Below are 22,095 nucleotides of genomic sequence, written 5' to 3' on the forward strand. Positions count from 1 at the left end.
ATTATTTTTAACCGACGAAAATGGAGGAGGTTCCCAAGTTGACGAGTATATTTTTTTTTTTTATGTATGACGCATAACTTTTCGCGCCGACTCAAAATTACTTAGCTATACTTACATTAGTTTAAGAACTTCGTTATTAAGATTAATTAAAAACTCAACTATTTACAAAAATATATACTTAGATATAGTTTCATTACATTAAGAAGTTAGTTAGTACGGTTAAATAAAAAAGGGTTAGTTATCTTTTGCTTTTCAGTTTTTTCAGCGGTTTATTTTTTTGTTAAAAAGTTTTTATTTTTATACCTACTTCAAATAGAACTTAAAATAAATATTTTATAATATAATAAGGGACTCTGTAAGGTTTTTTTATTATTATTAAATAGTTAAATGCAAAGAAATGAATCTTAAATCTAGATAAAGTCTAAATAAGAACTTTTTATAAAGTGCAATTTGATAGTCGTCAATCTAGATTAGGTCACACAGTATTTAGCAATATTCTAAAATACCTTTCACGCAATACTCCAGGGGCGTAGGTTCAATTTCAGCTTTGTAACTTCGGACGTAATTTTCTAATTAATCTCTCACTATTTAGCGACGGGTCTCTCGTGGCTTGATGCTGAACCCGATGATATAGTATTTTGAATATCCGTCCTAATACTATATTTAATGAGAAATTACTTCAATGCACATGTATGTATTGACAAGCCCGTTGCCACAGTTTGTAGGGCCACTATTCCTGTTGGTGAGTAAGGTAACCAGAGCTCCTGAAGGGAATTGGGGATGGGGTTAGCAAGGCGCTTGCGATGCTTTTGGTGTTACAGACGTCTATAGGCTACGGTAATCGCTCATCATCAGGTGAGCCGTACGCTTGGATTCCGATCTAATTATATATTAAAAAACGTGTGTGTGTCAGCTCTGATGCATGATTGGAGTTTACTCCTTCAGATCGACTGTCTAAATAGGTACAAAAAAGGCTTATTAGTCTAAGAAAAACGAAAAAAAACCGACTTCAATTACATCGACAAGTAATACAACGTAGATCAACGAAAAAATAGTCAAGCAACTACGCGTTATCAAAGATTACTCAAAAAGTAGTTATCAGATCTCGATAAAATTTATATGTGACCACATGATTAAACATCAGCTTTCGATTAAATTAAAAATTATCAAAATCGGTACACCCAGTAAAAAGTTATTGCGGATTTTCAAGAGTTTTCCTCGATTTCTCTGAGATCCCATCATCAGATCCTGGTTTCCTTATCATGGTACTAAACTAGGGATATCTCCTTTCCAACAAAAAAAGAATTATTAAAATTGGTACATCTAGTAGAAAGTTATGCGGTATAATACAACGTAGGTTGACGAAAAAAGCCTCAAGTAAAAACGCATTATTAGATATAACTCGAAAAGTAGTTGTTAGATCTCAAATAAATTTAAATGGGACCAATCGGCACACACCACCTTTCGATTAAAACAAAATTTGTCGAAATCGGTCTACCCGGTCAAAAGTTCTGATGTAACACATAAAAAAAAAAAAAAAATACAGTCGAATTGAGAACCTCCTCCTTTTTTGGAAGTCGGTTAAAAAGATTAATACCATATCCAATGGTAAATAAACGAATCAAATAACGCCATCTATCGATGATTACGTTACGACGATATGGCGTTATTAGAAAACGTTGTTACGCCTTTAGACTTTATGCGATAGATGGCGTTATGAAAAACGTAACGAGGTCATTCGTTCAGCAGATTTTACTCATCATATTTTTTCACACTGGGGGGCCAATATGAATAACGATTCTTAAGGAGAATTCCAATTAAATTAATTAATTCCAAAAAAAATGTTCTCGACGTTACAAAAAGTCACCAAAGGGAAAGTTTAATAGATATGAATTGAACTCAAATAAAAACCACGAAAACGACTTAAGTCCTCAAAAATTTTAACCAATAGATTTCAGTAGTTTAACAATTTAACTCCAGTCTGCTCGGCGAGATATGAGCTCTTTGAGAACAAAAGAGCGCGTTAATGGGATTTCTTTTAAGTAAGAACTAAAAAAAAATGTTTTTATTTTGAAGTTAATTATAAACTTATTTGACTGGGGTAAGGCACAGCAGGAATCAGCAGGAGCCTGACTGGAAAATTACCTTACAAGAAGATCACAGCTAAATAAAACTGCATTCAAGCAGTGTTGTCAAGAGCACCTTTGGTTGTCGAAAAGCCCTCCAGTGGACCATTTAAACTTAAATTATTGCTCAAGCTGAAACGACTCAGTGTATTATCATAGGATTTTATTTTACATAAAAAAAAAATATAAATATTACATAGATTTATAAAGATTTTATTTTACATAAAAATGTAATTTCACTCATTATAATGAAACAACTTTTTCGGATTTTATCGCGATTTCTTCTGTTTTTTAGACGTCCGATGTTCCAGACACATTACAGCTAACATGGTCACGGGAGGACAGGTCGATAAAATTCAAAAATAGTTGTTTTATTAAATAAAAATTTATTATCTTTTAAAATGTCAGGTTTTTAATTATTCAATAGCTTAAAAGTATTTTCAAACATTCATCACATCATCATTATCACAGCAGCCTTTCGCAGTCCACTACTGGACATAGGCTGGCGTGAACTCGTGTGTTGGCCATAGTCACCACGCAGGGCTGGCTTTGGCCTGTGTATTTCAAAGCCAGCAGTTGGATGGTTATCCCGCCATCGGTCGGCTTTTTAAGTTCCAAGGTAGTAGTGGAACTGTGTTATCCCTTAGTCGCCTCTTACGACGCCCACGGGAAGAGAGGGGGTGGTGCTATTCTACTCGGCCACCACACGGCGTACTTTCTACCGCCCCAGAATTAAATACTGTTAGAATTTAAGAACTGAAACTTATCAGATAACCAAAAAATAAAACGCAAACACATTCTCCACCAAAAACTACATAATGACATATTGTGTCTATTCATAATTTTCGCACATTTGTTTGATAAATCAAAAAATCAAAAACGGCTTTACTCAAATAGGCCCCAAAAGCACTTTCGAATCGTCACTTTACAAATTAAAACTTTAAAAATCAATTATTATATTTGTAGAAGTGAAGCTACCGCCGATTTGGAATGTAGATTCTGCAGAGAAGAATCGGCAAGAAACTCCGCAGTTACTCTTTTGAAACATAATATATAAACTGTGTTTTAGTACAAAATTAGAAACATGTTGCATGAAATACAGCGTCACTAAGTCCACACATGTTTATCAACTATGTAATCCTGCACCGAATAATAAGCTTTATCTATGATTATTTTTTTAATTAAAACTTTAAATTTATGTTGAGAAATATTCAGAATATGCGATAAGTACGAATAGTTTGTATGGGAAAATAAAATTATTGTTTTTACTATTTTCCTTGTAATTTCCTCACATTTTATCATCTTTTAAACCTTCCTTGGGCTTCTTTAAATATTTCAAAACAAAAATTTCCCAAATCGGTCCAGTTATTCTAGAATTTTAGTGGGTTTTAAAAACCATCATTTAATCCATATTAGTATGTTAGCCAAAACCGTACGTAAATAATTGTGTTTGCTCGCAAACAAAAAAAAACCGACTTCAATTACATCGACAAGTAATACAACGTAAGTAGACAAAAAAATAGTCAAGTAAATACGCGCTATCAAAAATTACTCAAAAAGTAGTCATGAGATATAGATCAAATTTAAATAAAACTACATGACAACCATTAGCTATCAATTAAAGTAAGAATTATAAAAATCCATAAACCCAGTGAAAAGTTATGCGGCTTAATACAACGTAACTCGAAAAGTACTTGTCAGATAACAATGAAATTTAAATGGGACCAAATGATACGCAACACCTTTTTCATCGAAGTCAGTCGGGTCGACTCAGTCAAAAGTTCTGATTTAACATACATAAAAAAAATTACAATCGAATTGAAAACCTCCTCCTTTTACGGAAGTCCGTTAAAAATTGTCCAAACGACAATTAAAATCTCAAAATTTGTTATTTCGTTCAAAAGAAGATAACGAAAATTTTAAAAGATACTCTCATTTGAGAGTTTTTAGAATATTTCCATTGAGATTTGACATATTATTAAAGAATAACAAGGCTTGAAACTTTGATACTAGGTCGCGACCAAAGCACACCGTTTCCCGGTAGATGGCGTTAGTCGTCCGTTGTATCGCGCTAACGATGTTTCTCGCTCGGATATAGAAGGATCTTGAGGCAGATTGGTCTGTTCCTGTGTTACGCAACGAAGGATTCTATATTTGTACTGTGTGTGAAAATTTTTGCATGTTGGGACGTGTTGCAGTTCGTGCACTCGTTCCCAAATAAATAATTTGTTACCAAATAAATAATTTGTTACCAAATCACGGTGTTGACAGGCTGCAATTACATATTCGTTGTTGTATGCATGTTGTATGTTACGTTTTAGGTGATTAATTGCTAGGGACGTGAGATTAGTGGAAAAAGAGCCGATGAAATGTAAATCGATTTTTTCCATTATTAAAAATTTATATTCAAACTTGCTGACTCGGCAAACGGTGTCTTGCCGCTAAACGCTATTTAAAACAGGGGTTGATCGTAGAGGGTTGAAAATTTAGGGTTGTATGTATTTTTTAATGTTGTATCATAAACAAATGAATAATTTACCTAAAAATTAAAAAAAAAGTAGGGGTGGACTACCCTTAACATTTAGGGGGATGAAAAATAGATGTTCGATTCTCAGACCTACTCAATATGCACACAAAATTTTATGAGAATCGGTCAAGCCGTTTCGGAGGAGTTTAACTAAAAACACCGTGACACGAGAATTTTATATATTAGATAAAAGTCTAAGAGATTCATAATAACAATTTATCAGATTAAATGTTAATTAAAATGATATAAATAACTAATAAACGCTTCATACTCAGCGATCCCCAGTAGTATTATCACATGTGTCGAGGGTCCGCAAAGACACACAATACACAAGCAGAAACGCCCAGACGACGACATCTGTATGGCCAATACAAATGATTTTCATGTGAGGGGATCGAACCCGCGACCACTAGTGCAACAACTGGCGATGTGACCGCTGCACCAGCGCGTCGTCAAAATATGAATAAAAAAATAACCAATTCAATATTCAATATATATTTGTTTTTTTTTTTAATGTATGTTCGAAGATAACTTGGTTGTTTATGAACCGAATTTGATAATTCTTTTTTTGTTAGAAAGGAGATATCCCAAGTGTGGTACCATGATAAGGAAACTAGGATCTGATGATGGAATCCCAGAGAAATCGAGGAAAACCCTCGAAAATTGTAATGACGACTAGTGCGTTTGTAAATTTTTTTTCGCCTACTTACGTTATACAGTGCAACCTCGTTGTAATTCATTGAACTGAGGTTTGTTACGTTGAGGTTAGGTTGGTCTAAAATTCGTTATAAAGAGGTAAAAAAATAGTTTTATTTGCCTCAACATTATGTAGGTACACATCTTGTTATAGCGAACAGCTTCTACTAATAAATGATAACACATTTTTATCAAATTATTGCATGTATTTACTATATAAAAACAATTAGGTAAGTAACAAAAAATTTTCTTTCTCAAAAATAAATGCACTGAAATCCGTAAATTAATGATGTTTCGCTTTTCTGCGACCGATAAGGTACTTCTTTTACGTTTCTGAGACATTTTAACTTAAATCTTTAACAATAGTGACGAGCAGAAGGTGTTTACATTACTTTCCATCAAACAACAATGATTGTTTTACGAACAAACAAAAGCGTGTTGAAACATGTCGCGACATGAATCACATACTATGAGATTAAGAGTTATACATTGCAGGGAACTTTATATAAAAGTTTTGGGTTGACAAAATTCGTTATAAAGAGGTTGTTCGCAAAAAATGTTCGCAATGTAAAGGTGTATTTTGCATGTACTCTTATGGACAATTCAAGGGGATTACAAAAATTTTGTTAATTTGAGGACGTCGTTATATTGAGTTATGTTATATTCAGGTTGCACTGTATTACTTGTCAATGTAATTGAAATCGGTTTTTTTCGTTTGCGAGCAAACATAATTTTAGTGCGTATACTAATAACATTGACTTAAAAAAATTTTTACAAAAAAAAACCGACTTCAAAAAGGAAACTGTAAAGTAAAACAACAACTACTCTAATATCTACTCGTAAGTTGTATTCAGTTTTCTTTCATAATTTGTTTCATTGACTATTAGGTTGAATACTGTTATTATTCTGTTATTGTTTTGACATATCTTATAATATTTTTTGTACTTGTTTGTTGTGTGTGTGTTGTTTGTATTTGCTATTTTAGCCAGGTTATTTGTAGTATTTACTTGGCACCAACTTCAAAATTATAAAATATTTATTGAATCATTTCTGATTAACTAAATCCAAATACGAATTACTTTGTACTAAGTAAATTTATTTTTCACTTTTTAGTTTCCTTTTTGAAGTCGGTTTTTTTTGTTAAAAATTATTTTAATTTACAATTTTTAGTGATGGGTAGACCTAACAAGGATGCTTTTTCTCTTATGTCGGGGGTTCGGAAACATACACAATACACAAGCACAAACACCCAGATCATGACAAACATCTATATGGCCAATACAAACGTCTGTCGTGCGCGGGGATTGAACCCACTAACGCCAGCGCAACAGCCGGTGCTGTGACCGCTGCGCTAACGCGTCGACATACTATGAGTAAATTTCGCTATCAGGTATACGTAATAACAGCCGGGACTGACAGCCTAGCGTGTTCTCCGAGGCTAGGTTGAGAGAACCACAAGGATTAACAACTAGACCGAAAATAAATATTTGTATAAACATAAATATCCACTCCGAGCGGGAATAGAACCCGCGACCGTCGGTGTTTAAGCGCCGCCGACACGGCACATGCACCATTATATCAAAGCGGTCGTTAAACAGCAAAAGGTAACTGCTATAAATTGTTGAGAAATTCCCTCGAGTGTTTATGGGCTCCATCATCAAACCTGGTCCTGCTACACAGATGATCACACAGCAGGTAATTGCTATAAATCGTTGAAGAGTTCCCTCGACTATCTTTCGTCTCCATCATCAGACTTTAATGGCACTTGTAACTCATATAGGTGCAAAGTTCTCATCAATAGAAACGAATTAAGTTCAACCAGCAGGTAATTGCTATAAGTCGTTGAAGAGTACCCTCGACTATCTTTCGTCTCCATCATCAGACTGAAATGGTACTTATAACTCATATATATGCAAAGTTCAAAAACAATAGAAACGAATTAAGTTCAAACAGCAGGTAATTGCTATAAATCGTTAAAGAGTTCCCTCGACTATCTTTCGTCTCCATCATCAGACTTTAATGGCACTTGTAACTCATATAGGTGCAAAGTTCTCATCAATAGAAACGAATTAAGTTCAACCAGCAGGTAATTTCTATAAGTCGTTGAAGAGTACCCTCGACTATCTTTCGTCTCCATCATCAGATCGACTCCAGACCTTTATTAAATAGTACTGCCTTATAGTACTTAATGAAAACATGATTAAATTTACTAGTCACCAATACGATTTTTGAAATTTTCCCTCGATTTCTTTGGGATCCCATCATCAGATCCTGGTTTCCTTATCATGGTACCAAACTATGAATATCTCCTTTCCAACAAAAAAAGAATTATCAAAATCGGTTCATAAACGAAGAAGTTATCTGCGAACATACATAAAAAAAAATATATATATATATACGGTCGAATTGAGTAACCTCCTCCTTTTTTTGAAGTCGGTTAAAAAATAGGTTTCCCTTTTAAAACTAATTACTTGGCAATTGGAATAGGTACTAGGCTACGAAAAATAATTGTGTTTGCTCGCAAACGAAAAAAAAACCGACTTCAATTACATCGACAAGTAATACAACGCAGATCGACGAAAAAACAGTCAAGCAACTACGCGTTATCAAATATTACTCAAAAAGTAGTTATCAGATCTCGATAAAATTTATATGTGACCACATGATAAACATCAGCTTTCGATTAAATTAAAAATTATCAAAATCGGTACACCCAGTAAAAAGTTATTGTGGATTTTCGAGACTTTCCCTCGATTTCTCTGAGATCCCATCATCAGATCCTGGTTTCCTTGTCATGGTACTGAACTAGAGATATCTTCTTTCCAACGAAAAAAGAATTAATTAAATCGGTACATCCAGTAGAAAGTTGTGCGATATAATACAACGTAGGTCGACGAAAAAAGCGTCAAGTAAAAACGCACTATTAGATATAACTCGAAAAGTAGTTGTTAGATCTCAAATAAATTTAAATGGGACCAATTGGCACACACCACCTTTCGATTAAGACAAAATTTGTCAAAATCGGTCCATCCGGTCAAAAGTTCTGATGTAACATACATAAAAAAAAAAAAAAAAAAAAAAAAAAAATACAGTCGAATTGAGAACCTCCTCCTTTTTTGGAAGTCGGTTAAAAATTGAAACATTCTATCCCGTAAATTTTTGACCGAATTACATTTTTTAATTTTTTTTAGTAATAGCGCGTAGTACCGGCAAGCATTAACTATTATTTTTGAAATAAAACTTTTTCACGCACGCTTGACTTGGGGAGTAAGCTGGTGAATGCGTGACGAGAGCGTTACGAAAAGTGTGATCGTGCGAGGCGAACGGAAGTTGAGAGGGAGATATAAGTTAGATGGAGCTAAAGAAGTTTTACTTCAGTTGTTTGTCGTCGGTGTGTAGGCGTCATCGTATCAAACGTCAACACGGCACACGCCCTACCACACCAGAGGGGTTATCAATATTAACGCCAGACGCCAGCGTGTAAAGAACACGATTAGAACCAAAAATTCTTATTCTAGGAACACGCGTGTCATCAATAAAAATAAATCTAGATGTGCTAAAAAAACCCCAAGCATAGCCCGTTCCATTGCACGTTGAGCGACCCTAAACTTGTGGATCAGTCCCTTCGTCAGTGTCCACGTCTCGGCTGCGTATGTTAACAAAGAGAGGATTAGAAATGAGACTATCCGCGAGAGAACGAAAGTAATCGACATAGCCTACAGAATTAGCAAGTTGAAGTGGCAGTGGGCTGGTCATCTGTGTCGCAGGACCGATGGCCATTGGAGTAGATGGGTCCTAGAGTGGAGACCGTGTCTTGGCAAACGCAGTGTGGGACGTCCTCCGGCCCGTTGGACCGACGATCTACGTAAGATTGCCGGTGTCAGCTGGATGAGGATTGCGGAAGACCGGGATGTCTGGCGCGAACTTGGGGAAGCCTATGTCCAGCAGTGGACTGCGATAGGCTGAAGTGAGTGAGTGAGTTCTAAAGAAAATACATTGCTGTATTTGTGATGTGAAACACCTAAGTATAGGCGAGGGTAAACCTGATTGTTGGCGTGGCGATACAAGCCGTGGCGACCGCTGTATGATGGAATATAATTATGTAGTAGTGCGTAAGACATGGCGACGCGATGCCATGATCAAGCGACTGGGTACTGTATATTTTTTATCATGCCATATTTAGTTCCTGACATAATCTGTACCTTTATGCCTATTACTTGTGCAAAATAATTTCGATGTTTCACATCTGCCAGCCGTCACGTGACAGCTCACATTTTTTAATTTAATACACTTAGATATGTAAAAATAACTATTATTTGGGGGTAAAGGAAATCCCAGACCTATGTAATTGATTGACCCTCCAATATTAAATGTTGATTATATAATTGTGTTTGCTCGCAAACGAAAAAAAAACCGACTTCAATTACATCGACGAGTAATACAACGTAGATCGACGAAAAAATAGTCAAGCAACTACGCGTTATCAAAGATTACTCAAAAATTAGTTATCAGATCTCGATAAAATTTATATGTGATCACATGATAAACATCAGCTTTCGATTAAATTAAAAATTATCAAAATCGGTACATCCAGTAAAAAGTTATTACGGATTTTCGAGAGTTTCCCTCGATTTCTCTGGGATCCCATCATCAGATTCTGGTTTCCTTATCACGGTACCTAACTAGGGATATTCCCTTTTCAACAAAAAAAGAATCATCAAAATCGGTAAAGTAGTTGTTAGATCTCAAATAAATTTAAATGGGACCAATTGGCACACACCACCTTTCGATTAAAACAAAATTTGTCGAAATCGGTCTACCCGGCCAAAAGTTCTGATGTAACATACATTAAAAAAAACAGTCGAATTGAGAACCTCCTTCTTTTTTGGAAGTCGGTTAAAAATTATTTCATCAAAGAACATTTAAAAATCGTAAGAATGGTCTTCCTAGGACCAAAAAAAAACTATAAAATATTCTTTTTAAAAATTTGTTTATCCGTCTGTATGAATGTAGTAAGTCTGTATGAGTGTAGTTTTCGCAATTTTACTACTGTAGAACTAAATGAAAAGCTGGTATATGTTTCACGTTAATAAGCTGCTTAGATTGTTTTTTTTTTTTAAATTATAATAATAATATCTTTATTTCACAAACTTAGAACTATATTACAATGATAATGTGGCAACAATATCAGAAGTAATGAGATTAGCATCTGTAACCGAACTAGGCATAGCATAGATACATACAGTTAGTCTTCAATATGACCAACACATATCTCAAGTCAATCCCGACTAGAAAAAAGGTCAGGCTCAACCAGATCATGTATCTGGACCTGATCAGGATGAGATGAGATTTCCTGATCTGGACCCGATCCTCATTCTGATCAGCCGGTTCACTCCGGTCCTTTTAAAAAACACGAATGTATATTCTTGAAAAAATTGTTTAACAAAAAAAAGCGAATTGATCAGGCATGCCTGGTCCGGTCCTTCTAAGGAAGACGAAAAAATTTCGACCAAAATATTCAAGGAGATTATGTTTTAAATGAATATAGCAAAGTAGCGCTTCAATCAGTTAACAGCGCCTCTTCGAAACTCAAAACAGTAAGTTTGTAATTGACTTCGGAATGAAAGTATTTTTTAGTTCTTTCATAATAGAAATCCTATTAAAGCGGTCTTTTGTTCACAAAAGCTCATATCTCGCTGCGGGCTGGAGTTAAATTTTTAAGCCACTTATAATTTATAGGGAAAAAAATTTCAGAATCTAAGGGGTTTTTGTAGTTTTTATTGAAGTATAGGTTTAATATATATATTTTTGTTATGATTACTATGTTGTTAGTACAATGTCGGTAGTACTTTTAATTGATCTCTAACTATTCTTTGCGTTATAAGTAATAATATTTAGTAGTGATTGAACATTCGCTAATAGCGTACAGGAATACCCCGACTTACGCTACCTCGACTTACGCGAATTCGGAGTTACACGATTTAATTTTCTCGTCTATTCGTTTTTTGTTTGACTCCCCCCACCCGCATTATTATTCGTTCAGTTTACAACAGGCACAGACGTGTAGTGCGGATTCGGCGCGTAGGTACATAAGTTACGATTTTGTGTTTTTTTGTGCTTTGTGCCGCACAACGCACAAAAAAACACGCACAAGTTGTGCGTCGACCTGAGATATTTACTAAGTACAACTATGGCATCCAAACGAAGTAGAACCGACTCTTTTGCTTTAAACAAGAAGAGAAAAACATTATCTTTGGAGTGTAAACTTAACATTATTAAAGACTACGATTCTAAAACAAAAATTTGTGATTTAGCGAAGACGTATGATCTACCGGAATCGACAGTCAGATCAATTACGAAAAGTACCCCCAAAACTGTACCACGACTTAGGCGAATTCGACTTACGCGGATAGCGCTCAGTCCCACCTATCGCGTAAGTCCGGGGTATTACTGTATATAATTATGTATTTGTGGTTTCTTTTGGTACATTGTAAAATAATGATAAGTAGACCAAATGTTCTTTTGTTATTCGTATTGCCTTTATAAATTAAAATTCTGTACTATAGTTTTAACCCATAGAAGGTGAATTGTGCATCGATTTTTTTTTGTTTCATCTGCATGTCCCGCTGTGCTCACCTATACAAGAGCAGTCGCAGTTAATTGCCAAGTAGTCTCGAATGTTAGAATTTTTTATGTAGTTGTATAATATGAAACTAACAGACTTGGTTAGGATTTATTATTAGAATTTATGGGGGGACGGCGCGTACGCAGTCCCCACTACCAAAAATTACGCGTCCGAGTTATCCGCATTAGGGATAATCACAGAGGTCAACCCCACCGCAGTGCAATGGTGAGGTCTCGCTCTGGGAGAACCGCCTTCATGATCACGGTATCTCCTACGCCAGGTAAGTATGCTTTTTTAATCACTAGTATGACCCCTTATACATTCAAAGAAGACACAACGCTAGCGCGATTCAATGTACTAGTAGCGCCATCTATTGAGGAACTGCACATGTTGCAACAATGCGGGTTGTTCTCGACTCCACTGTAAACCCACATATGTATGATATAGTCGCCTCGCGCCCATTTACAAGTTCGTTTTATATTCGTCGTTCAAGAATAACAATGTTTTGTATATAAACGATACAAACTAGGCTTGCTATTTACGTAATATTTCCTACAATTCTCAAGATAATTTTAAGAAATCACTTTTTCCAATAAATTTGCGATTTTCTAATATTTACAAATAATTTCATGTGTAATGAAACATTGGGAGACTTCTGGGTTCTTGTTCGTTAGCTGAGTATTACGTGTTATTATTCAAGTTGAAGTGACCCAGTGGAACACTTGAATCGACACTCAGGTCGAGGTTTTAGATCTCGTGTACGATGGCGATAAAATCTTGAAACATACACCAGGATGTTGATGTGTGGCGCACAAGTCTAAGAATATACTGCATGAGAAAAAACAAAAAAACGTGTATGTACTTATGTACGCACGTAAGAAGTTATACTTCATTGGCTAGTTAACTTCACGTTGCTAACTTCTCCTTCATTGACTAGCTAATTTCATGGTGTCGGTTTTTTATGATGGCGTGCTCATCGTTAAAAAAATACTCTCATAATATTTCCCTAACGCTTAAAAAGAAGTAAAACTTCGATACTTTATTCAACAATTAGTATATCTAAACAAATTATACACAACATTACAAAAAAAAAAACCCTCAACCCTTTCAAATCTACTCAAAACTCAGTAAATCACACTTCTGATATAATAAATAATATCTGGTCGCTGCGATAGATATCATATTTTGTCAATCGTAATACCAAGACTTCAATGCCTCGCCCTGATAACGCGTATCGCTGACAATCGTGCCCCTCCTGCTTGGCATCTTTGTCGGTTAGTCTGGCACGACGCCAGCCGATGCCAACTAATGGCGTACTCCGGGTATTGGGTCTGACTCTTTCATGAAATTTAAATATCTCTCGTACCGTTAGCGACGGAAGTTTACGATACATTTGTGAAGATTTATATAATAAATGTATTTAATTTAAACCGGATCTATATACACAAGTTACGTTTGTAAGTTTGTTTGTTTGGATATTTTGTATTATTGTGCAGTATATTCTGAACGAACCCAATAGTTGTGCAACAGCTTTTTCGAATTCGAAGGACTTCTGCTGTAAAGTATTCGAAACGTCGGGTATCTAAAGAATTTAATAAACCGCGATAAAATTTGAAAAATATTCTTCGCTATAATGAGTGAGATTCGCGTGAAAATTACAAAACAACAGCCAATATTTGTACAAGAGGTAATTTTTTTTTTTTTTTTTTTTATAAAAACATTTCACAATTAACTTTATGCTTCTACAGAAAAAAAAAATTTAAATGCATCGAAGGAAAATAGAACGCCGCCTTTTAACTAAATTAAAACAATAAGTAATAAATAATAAATTTAAGCTGTTTTTTTTTTTACTTATAAGATTAAGATTTTTCTATTTGTCTTTGATGGACATGTCAACGTAAGTCTACCTAAAATAGAAAAGGTCTCATAGAGTTATTTCTCAAGGACGAGTTATGTAAGAAATTACAGCCGAACCCCACATCAACATTGAAAAACGGTACATAACGGTACATCGGTACGATAAACCGGGAAGTATTGTGCATATTATAAAGAGTATACCATCGCTTATCGCACAATACTTTACATAATCTCAGAAAACAATAAGTTACGATCCATTTCACACTGAAAGTGTTCCGTAAGCTTTATAACATTAAACAAACTACTTTTGAAGATCGTGCAAATTATATTTAACTAGCTGGCCCGGCGAACTTCGTATCGCCTAACAGTCGATTCTTTAATTTTATTAATTTTTTTTTAAGAATTTTTCTTTCCGTAAGAACCATCCTCGCACTTCAAGGAATATTTAAAAAAAAAGAATTAGCGAAATCGGTCCAACCGTTCTCGAGTTTTGCGCTTAGCAACACATTCAGCGACTCATTTTTATATTATAGATTACGTTTGTTTGCTTCCTTATACGCGCTAATCTTAGAACTACTTTTTTTTTACGTGGGGAAAATCTATCATGGATACCCTCCAGCGCGAGGACGCCAGAGGGTTATATCAGACTCCTACTGACTAAAAAGCCACCACGTGTGAGCAGTCGTCCGCCTGGGTGGGGCGAGATGGGGTCGCGCTAGCATTCGTCACCTAATCTTAGAACTACTGGGTTGAGTTAAGAAATTCTTCATGTTGAATAGTTCATTTACCGAGGAAGACTATAGATAGGCTATTTAAAATTTCTGTACGTTTTTTCGTCAAATTCATGCGTACGAAACTACAGGACACGACTTGTCTTTCATGATATGATTTATTTCATTAAACATTGTTTAAGCATTATTCCTTTTTCTCAGAAAGTAAATTATCTTTCTTATCTGTTATTTAAGATGTTGTGTCTAGCTTTAATAGGTTATTTGTTAAACTCAAAAGACTATAAAAATTAAGTCATACAAGATAATATATTTATTAAGGTTTTTATGCGCAGTAACTAATATAATTACATTTTGTTATCTGTTAATGTAATAAAAAATAATAAAAATAAAACCAAGCAAATTAGTATCTTGTCTTGGAATATTCTTAAATTAGGTTTTAAGAAATTGACAGATAACAAAATAATTCATGACACACAGCGGTCCTCCGTAGATAGTAAAATTTGAGTCCTTAAATGTAGGAACACAAGTACGAATTACCTAGACCAGAACTAATACCCATGTTCCATACAAATATTTGTCATGTGCGGAGATGCAACCCGCATTACTGCTACTGTTACCCGGACACTAAAATTTTTACGGATGGTCCATTAATCGCATGATACTTAAAGGGTTTGAAAAATTCACGAAAGTGTGTGAAAATGATTTTGGGTATGATATGGTTTGGGGGTAGTCTAGAGTAGTCTAAAATCTCACCTCAGGTCCTTATGGGTGAAAGGGTTAAAAAGTTATTTAAAAACATCGTGTAATCGTCATCGTGCCCACACTAGGATATACACAATACACCCATCCGGAAACACAATAAACATGCACAAACGCCCAGACCACGACAAATATCTATATGGCCAATATAAATGTCTGTTGTGAGCCCGAACCCGTAACCACCAGTGTAACAACCAGTGCTGTCACTGCTGCGCCAACATGTCGTCAATTAAAGGATGACTCCTTATCACATAAAAATGTTTTTATTCATTGAACGTTATTAAAATAATACATCTCATCGTACTGATAACATTAAAAGCTTCTATCAACTATGTCAGTCTCAAATTGTCCTTTGACAGACAGACGGATGGACAGGTAACTGAATCCTTAGTAAAAGCGTCTCATTGATGTCCATTGAGAAAGGAACCCTAAACATAGGCAAAAGGCATAATAGATTTCGTTATAAAGGGCCTTAGGGGACGGAGGATGATATGTGAATGGTGAGGTCTGATGGCGTTTTTATTAGATATTTCAATGATTATATTACACACGAATAGAAAGAACTTTTTCGAATTCCGTGACTTTGTCCCATTCAGTTTCACGGTCTTTGTGAAAAACTAAGCGTTTTACGTGATTTTATTTAAGGTTACAATTTTTAAATTTATTTCTTTTACTCGACTTCTAATAATTTATTCTTAACAAATAAATAATAAATAAATATAATGTGCTGTGTGGCTACGGCACTAAAGAATATAGCCACCCCCTCTCTTCCCGTGGGTGTCGTAGGAGGCGACTAAGGGATAACAAGGTTCCACAACCACCTTGGAACTTAAGAAGCCGACCGATGGCGGGATAACCATCCAACTGCTGGTTTTGAAATACACAGGCCGAAGACGGGCAGCAGCGTCTTCGGTGCGACAAAGCCAGTACTGCGGTAACCAATCCGCCTGCCCAGCGTGGTGACTATGGGCAAAACACATGATTTCACGTTATTTTTGGCGTAAACTTGTGGAGGCCTATGTCCAGCAGTGGACTGTATAAGCTGTAATGATGATAATGATGACACAAGCATAAATATCCAGACCACGGTAAACATCTGTATAGGGCCAAATGTTCCCCATGAGCGGAAATCAAACACGCTACCGCTTTAACAACAACCAGTGCTTTAACTGTGTGTAGTAATGTTTAATAGCCTAAAATATATCGCAAAAGACAGGTTACCTAACAACTTCTAAATAAAATTCAACGTTAACTTTTAGTGACCATTTGAGGGTATTTGCACATTTTATTGGTTTGTATTAAACTATAGAATCAAACTGCACAGAGAGTAAATGTCATTGTTAGTCTCATTTTATGGGACATTCACAATAAAACGGGGGATAGTTTGAACATACTCTCTGTTCACAAATACCGTCGAACGGGATAAACGCAGGTTGTATTTAAATCGTTTTTTTTTTTTCAAATATATGCAATATTTTCAACAATTTGAAAATTCATAAATCCAGTAAATCCGTGATAAAATATTAAATTATTGTTACATCGCTATACTATTGCAGTCCACTGTTGGACATAGGCTTCCACAAGTTCGCGCCAAAAAATGGCGTGAGCTCATGTGTCTTGCCCATAGTCACCACGCTGGGCAGGCGGGCTAGTGACCGCAGGGCTGGCTTTGTCGCCCCGAAGACGCTGCTGCCCGTCTTCGGCCTGTGTATTTCAAAGTCAGCAGTTGGATGGTTATCCTGTCATCGGTCGGCTTTATAAGTTCCAAGGTGGTAGTGGAACTGTGTTATCCCTCAGTAGCCACACAGCGTTTTATTTATTTATTTAGATTTAACCACACCATGAAGAGTATTAGTGCTTTAACACTTTTAGTATTCTACTTTTCATTTTTGTTGATTTAGACCAAGAAGGTTGTGTTATTTCCCTCTTAAAGAAGAATAAATAATTCAGAAAAAGCAAGTGAAGATATATCGATGTCCAGACTTATTTCGATGTCTTATAAATAGTACTTCAGGTGTGTCAAGGTACCAAGGTACCTAAATATATGAAATCATCAGTATTAAGGTTACATAAAACCTGTTAAATTTACCTAAAGTGATAAGCCTACTCATTGCCAAGTTTTAAAACCACCACAGAATATTCGATTTCGATTGCATATTATTATTATGACCAATTCATAAAAGTAAAAACTGTGTATCGTGAAACTTAAATAAGTTGCTATTCATGTCATAAAGATATATATTCATGTAGAGTATGATTTTTAATGTTATATTTCGAAAGTTTCTTGTTCAAAAAATGCCAAATCAATCTATACAAATAAATAAAATTGAAGTGTCAGCTTGTAATTTTAAAATAACCACTTTTTACTTAATGCGTATGGATGTATACACGGTACATATACCAAAATATTTTTTTTACAATTTTTGTCTACCTGTTTGTTTGTTCCGGTTAATCTCTGAAACGGCTGGACCAATTTTGATGGGACTTTCACTGGCAGATAGCTGATGTAATCAGGAGTAACTTAGGCTACCTTTACTACCTTTACCGTACATAATATAATTATTATCATAAGTAAGAATATGTTAAGTTATTTTGATATTGAACAATTTTTTTTATATTTTCATATCTTTAGAGTCAAATTTATGTTTCGTATCAGACATATTGTGCAAAAAGTATTGAATTTTACACTGTCATTTCATTGAAATACTTTATCTAAACATTATTATATTACAATATACTTAATTCAAAAAACTTTTTATTAAATACTTGTTAGAACCCCATAATCCATTGGGGTATTTTCGACCCGGTAGCGGCAGTCCGTGTAACAATATAGGACACGCCTCCCGCAGAGTTAAAAGTTGCTTAAATATATTAATAGAATGTATTTTTACCAACTCCGTATCAGGATGACAAGACAAGTTTTCTTACACTGTTAACCTCATCAACGTAACAAGGTCAGCTCTGCTGACTAGCACACTTGCTTCTGGCTTTGCTCCAATTCAACACTTTATTGTAGGACCCTTTCCACTCCTTGAGTACTAACGACTTCATTGATACTGCGCTTTAAACGAAATTAGCTCTTATCCCTTTCAAATAAGTAATGCATCGAACGCAAACGCTCCTAGCTAAAGTCTGACTTTAGAAACTTGGGATTTCCTGCCTTATGTCAAGGAGATTAAAGGTGATTGTAGCCTGTAGTTGAGCCTGAAATTGAATAAGAGATTCGGATCTGAGCGAAGTTATCGCGGATTGTATTACGACAGTGGAAAGTTTTTTAGTTGGAGGTGTATTTTGCATTTCAACGACAAATCGCTCGGAACGAGTTCATTTTGTATTCTACGGGTCTGAGATTAAACTGGGTGTGTTACTTTGGCACTTTTATTAACTGATTCAATCGATAAAGGTTTTTTGATCATTATCGCTTTTGCTAAAATGGTTGAAGTCGCAATCTCATAAATTGTAATTGTGTAGTTTCTATTTAACTTTACTATTTCCTTTTTCTACCAGAACGGTTGTAATAATTTGAAGATTTATATTGAAATCATGATTCACAATCATGATCCACCTCCTATGTAAGAGGATCCACATTTCCTAACGTAGGAGAAGGACTTGAGCTTCCCTACTATTATTAACGATCGCTTTCAGGTATTTATGATAAGAACCGGGACCGGCAGGAAGACAACCCACAAGGACAGACATCCAAACCGATTTTTTCTTTTACAAATTCAAATATCCATTCCGCGCGGGAACCGACCCCGCAAACCGTCGGTGCTATAATCACCTACACGCACCACAACACCAGAGCGGTTGTTTATTTATATGAATTGAAATCTTTGAATTTATGTTCATCATTTTATCGTTATCTTACACAAATACAAAATTTACTATCACAATTGCAATTAATTCATAGCGTGTATTAACGTTCATATTTAGAGGATATTAGCACGACATTAGTAACTCGAGAAGAAGCTTATTACTCAACTTATCCCGATACTGTTTTCCTGTTCCTAGAAATATTTATATTCAGACTTTGTTTACTTTAACACTTAGCTATCTAAAAACAACAAATTAATTAAAATTCATTACCAAGTTATTTTGCGAAAATTTCAATTAAAAAGTTGTTTTTAACGGAAGATCAAAAGTTAATATCTCGAAACATTAACAGCCCAAGTGAATTCGCAATTTGAAACATTCCAAGCAATATTCACCAAGCTTAATACACCCATATCTTTTACATAAAGATTCGGTTCATATCTTAAGGTTAGCTCGAAGACAGCTCAGCGGAAAATCTTGATTCTACTTTACATTTTTATGAGTCGAGTTCCTTCAGTATATTTTTCTCTAGTATCAAGTTATTCATGTCTCTAGATATTCCTGATTAAAGCCGAAAAGCGCTTTCTGCTAGAATCTATAAATGTCCAATTCCGAAGATTTCTCTTTTTCCACATATAGGATTAGTTTTGGACATCTTATTGCCTGGTAAATGAATGAATTGGTAATTCTATAATGGAAGAGTCTACATTTTCTCAGACAAAATTTTTAGAAATATTTGTATCAAATTAATTTTTAGTTTTAAAATGATCGTAGATATTTGGCATATCTATATATTGTTTTGTTGCACCTAAAAACTTATTTTATAGTATTCTATTTCTTAGAAAATCAATCAATATGAACACATTTCATTCTAAAGATATGATATTTAGTTCCTTCTTGCATTGACTGCCCCAGCAATCTTCTGCTTTCAGGCGGAGGGCGGGAGCTCGATGCTCGCGCTGACATCAAATTAGCAATTTTGGAAACATAACAATAAAAATAAAAATAAAACTCAAAAATTATTTTTTTTTATTTATGAATTTACAAATTAAAATTTCATTTGTTTTAATTACTTAAAAGTGAAACCACACCGGAATGTAAATTCTGTAGAGAAGGTTCGATAAGAAACTCCCCCGTTACTGTTAAAAAAAGTGTTTTATTATAAAATTAATACAATTTTGCTTAGAATACAGTGCCATTAAATCCACACAATAATTTTATTAAACCTAATGTTACCTCTAATAAAAGAGCACATTTCAAACTGTATTCCGAGAAATTGTCAGGATTTTATAACTTTAGAACTAAGGAGAAATCCTCGTTCGACTTTACTTCAAATCGATTGAGTTCATAGGTTGCGTGGATAAGGCAGTCATTAGACGTCTTTGTTCAGACTTTGATATTGTTATAGCTAAAGTTCGAGGCTCATGATATCGATATGCACTTATATATTATCTGTGTGAGCTCCATAGCGGCTTGATGTAGTAATAACATTTAAAGGTAAGGTCGTAATTTTACGAAAACTTAACAAAAATAACAATGAAATATTTTTTTCAGAAGATTTAAATTTTAGGTCGAAAAATTTTCTTCAATAAATCGTGTTTTTTATAACAATATTTAAATGTCCTGGATTAATAAATATTGTCTTCAACAAATAGAAAGGATGAGTTATTGAAGTGTAGAAATAAAACAAAATAATTAAGTAACTAATAAATTTATTTACATATTCACATATAGTATAATTAACATTGAAATAAGTATATTATATAATAACTTATATCTAGTACACACGGCAACACAGCTCATGTAACACATCAATAATGAAATTGACACTATTGTCACATATTTACATGACACTAAACATAATATCGAAATTGCTTATATAAACTTCGGTTGCCGACTGTACGTATCAACTATTATTACTCATTAGCCAAACCGATTGATAGTCAAGCCACATTTGAATATCAGTTAATTGTTATTATATATGTAGTTTGTATCTTGTATTGATCACTTGTATAATATAATAGTCGGGAAATAAGCATATTGATCAAAATAATTACGTGGTATGCGCAATCAAAGAGAATAATTTTGAATTACCGTTAATTAACTTTCTAACCCAATAATGTAATAAATCATTTATATAGAATATCCGCATTCAGCCTGTAATATCCCACTGCTGGGCATAGGCCTCTTTCTCTATGTAGAAGAAGGATTGGACCACACGCCACGTTGCTCCACTGTTAGTTGGCGGATATGTTCCCTGCTATGAGTAACAGTCACTATCAGGTATTTATGATAACAACCGGGACTGACGGCTTGAAGTGCTCTGCGAGGCACGACGAGACCCACAAGGTCAGACATCCAAAATGGAAAGAAATATTTGTAAAAATACAAATATCCATCCCGAGCTGGAATGGAGCACCACTACAACAGAGCGGTGAGCGGTAGTGCACCGGCTCCCATATACTATAATTTGGATGGGAAATAGTATTATAGATCACGGTAAACACAAAAATTAAATTCGGGCTTCCTTATGCTTTAATTAGTTTTAAACCTACTTTGCATAAAATTGTCCAACTGATGATTTTTTTTTAATTTTAGGAACAATATTTTTTGTTAATGTAACTTAATGCGACACAGATGACCAGCCCTGTGTCGCAGGACCAATGGCCGTTGGAGTAGACGGTTCCTAGAGTGGAGACCGCGTCTTGGCAAACGCAGTGTGGGACGTCCTCCGGCCCCTTGGACCGACGATCTACGTAAGATTGCCGGTGTAGGCTGGATGAGGATTGCGGAAGACCGAGATGTGTGGCGCGAACTTGGGGAGGCCTATGTCCAGCAGTCGACTGCGATAGGCTGAAGTGTGTGTGTGTGTGTGTGTGTGTAACTTAATGGAAATTGAACAGTTTTAAGCTTATTGTTAGGGAATTGTTTGAGACAGACATTGTTTCTGATTGCAGTACA

General features: G+C 35.0%; 1 non-coding gene across 1 annotated transcript; it reads right to left on the bottom strand.

Annotated features, from left to right (window-relative positions):
• Nucleotides 1-12,100: 12,100 nt before the first annotated feature.
• LOC123666650 lies at nucleotides 12,101-12,262 on the bottom strand. Its single transcript, XR_006745302.1, has one exon. It is a non-coding gene; the product is annotated as a U1 spliceosomal RNA (small nuclear RNA).
• Between the last annotated feature and the right edge of the window lie 9,833 nt (nucleotides 12,263-22,095).

This window comes from Melitaea cinxia, chromosome 26, assembly GCF_905220565.1.
Source record: "Melitaea cinxia chromosome 26, ilMelCinx1.1, whole genome shotgun sequence".
Lineage (NCBI taxonomy): Eukaryota > Metazoa > Arthropoda > Insecta > Lepidoptera > Nymphalidae > Melitaea > Melitaea cinxia.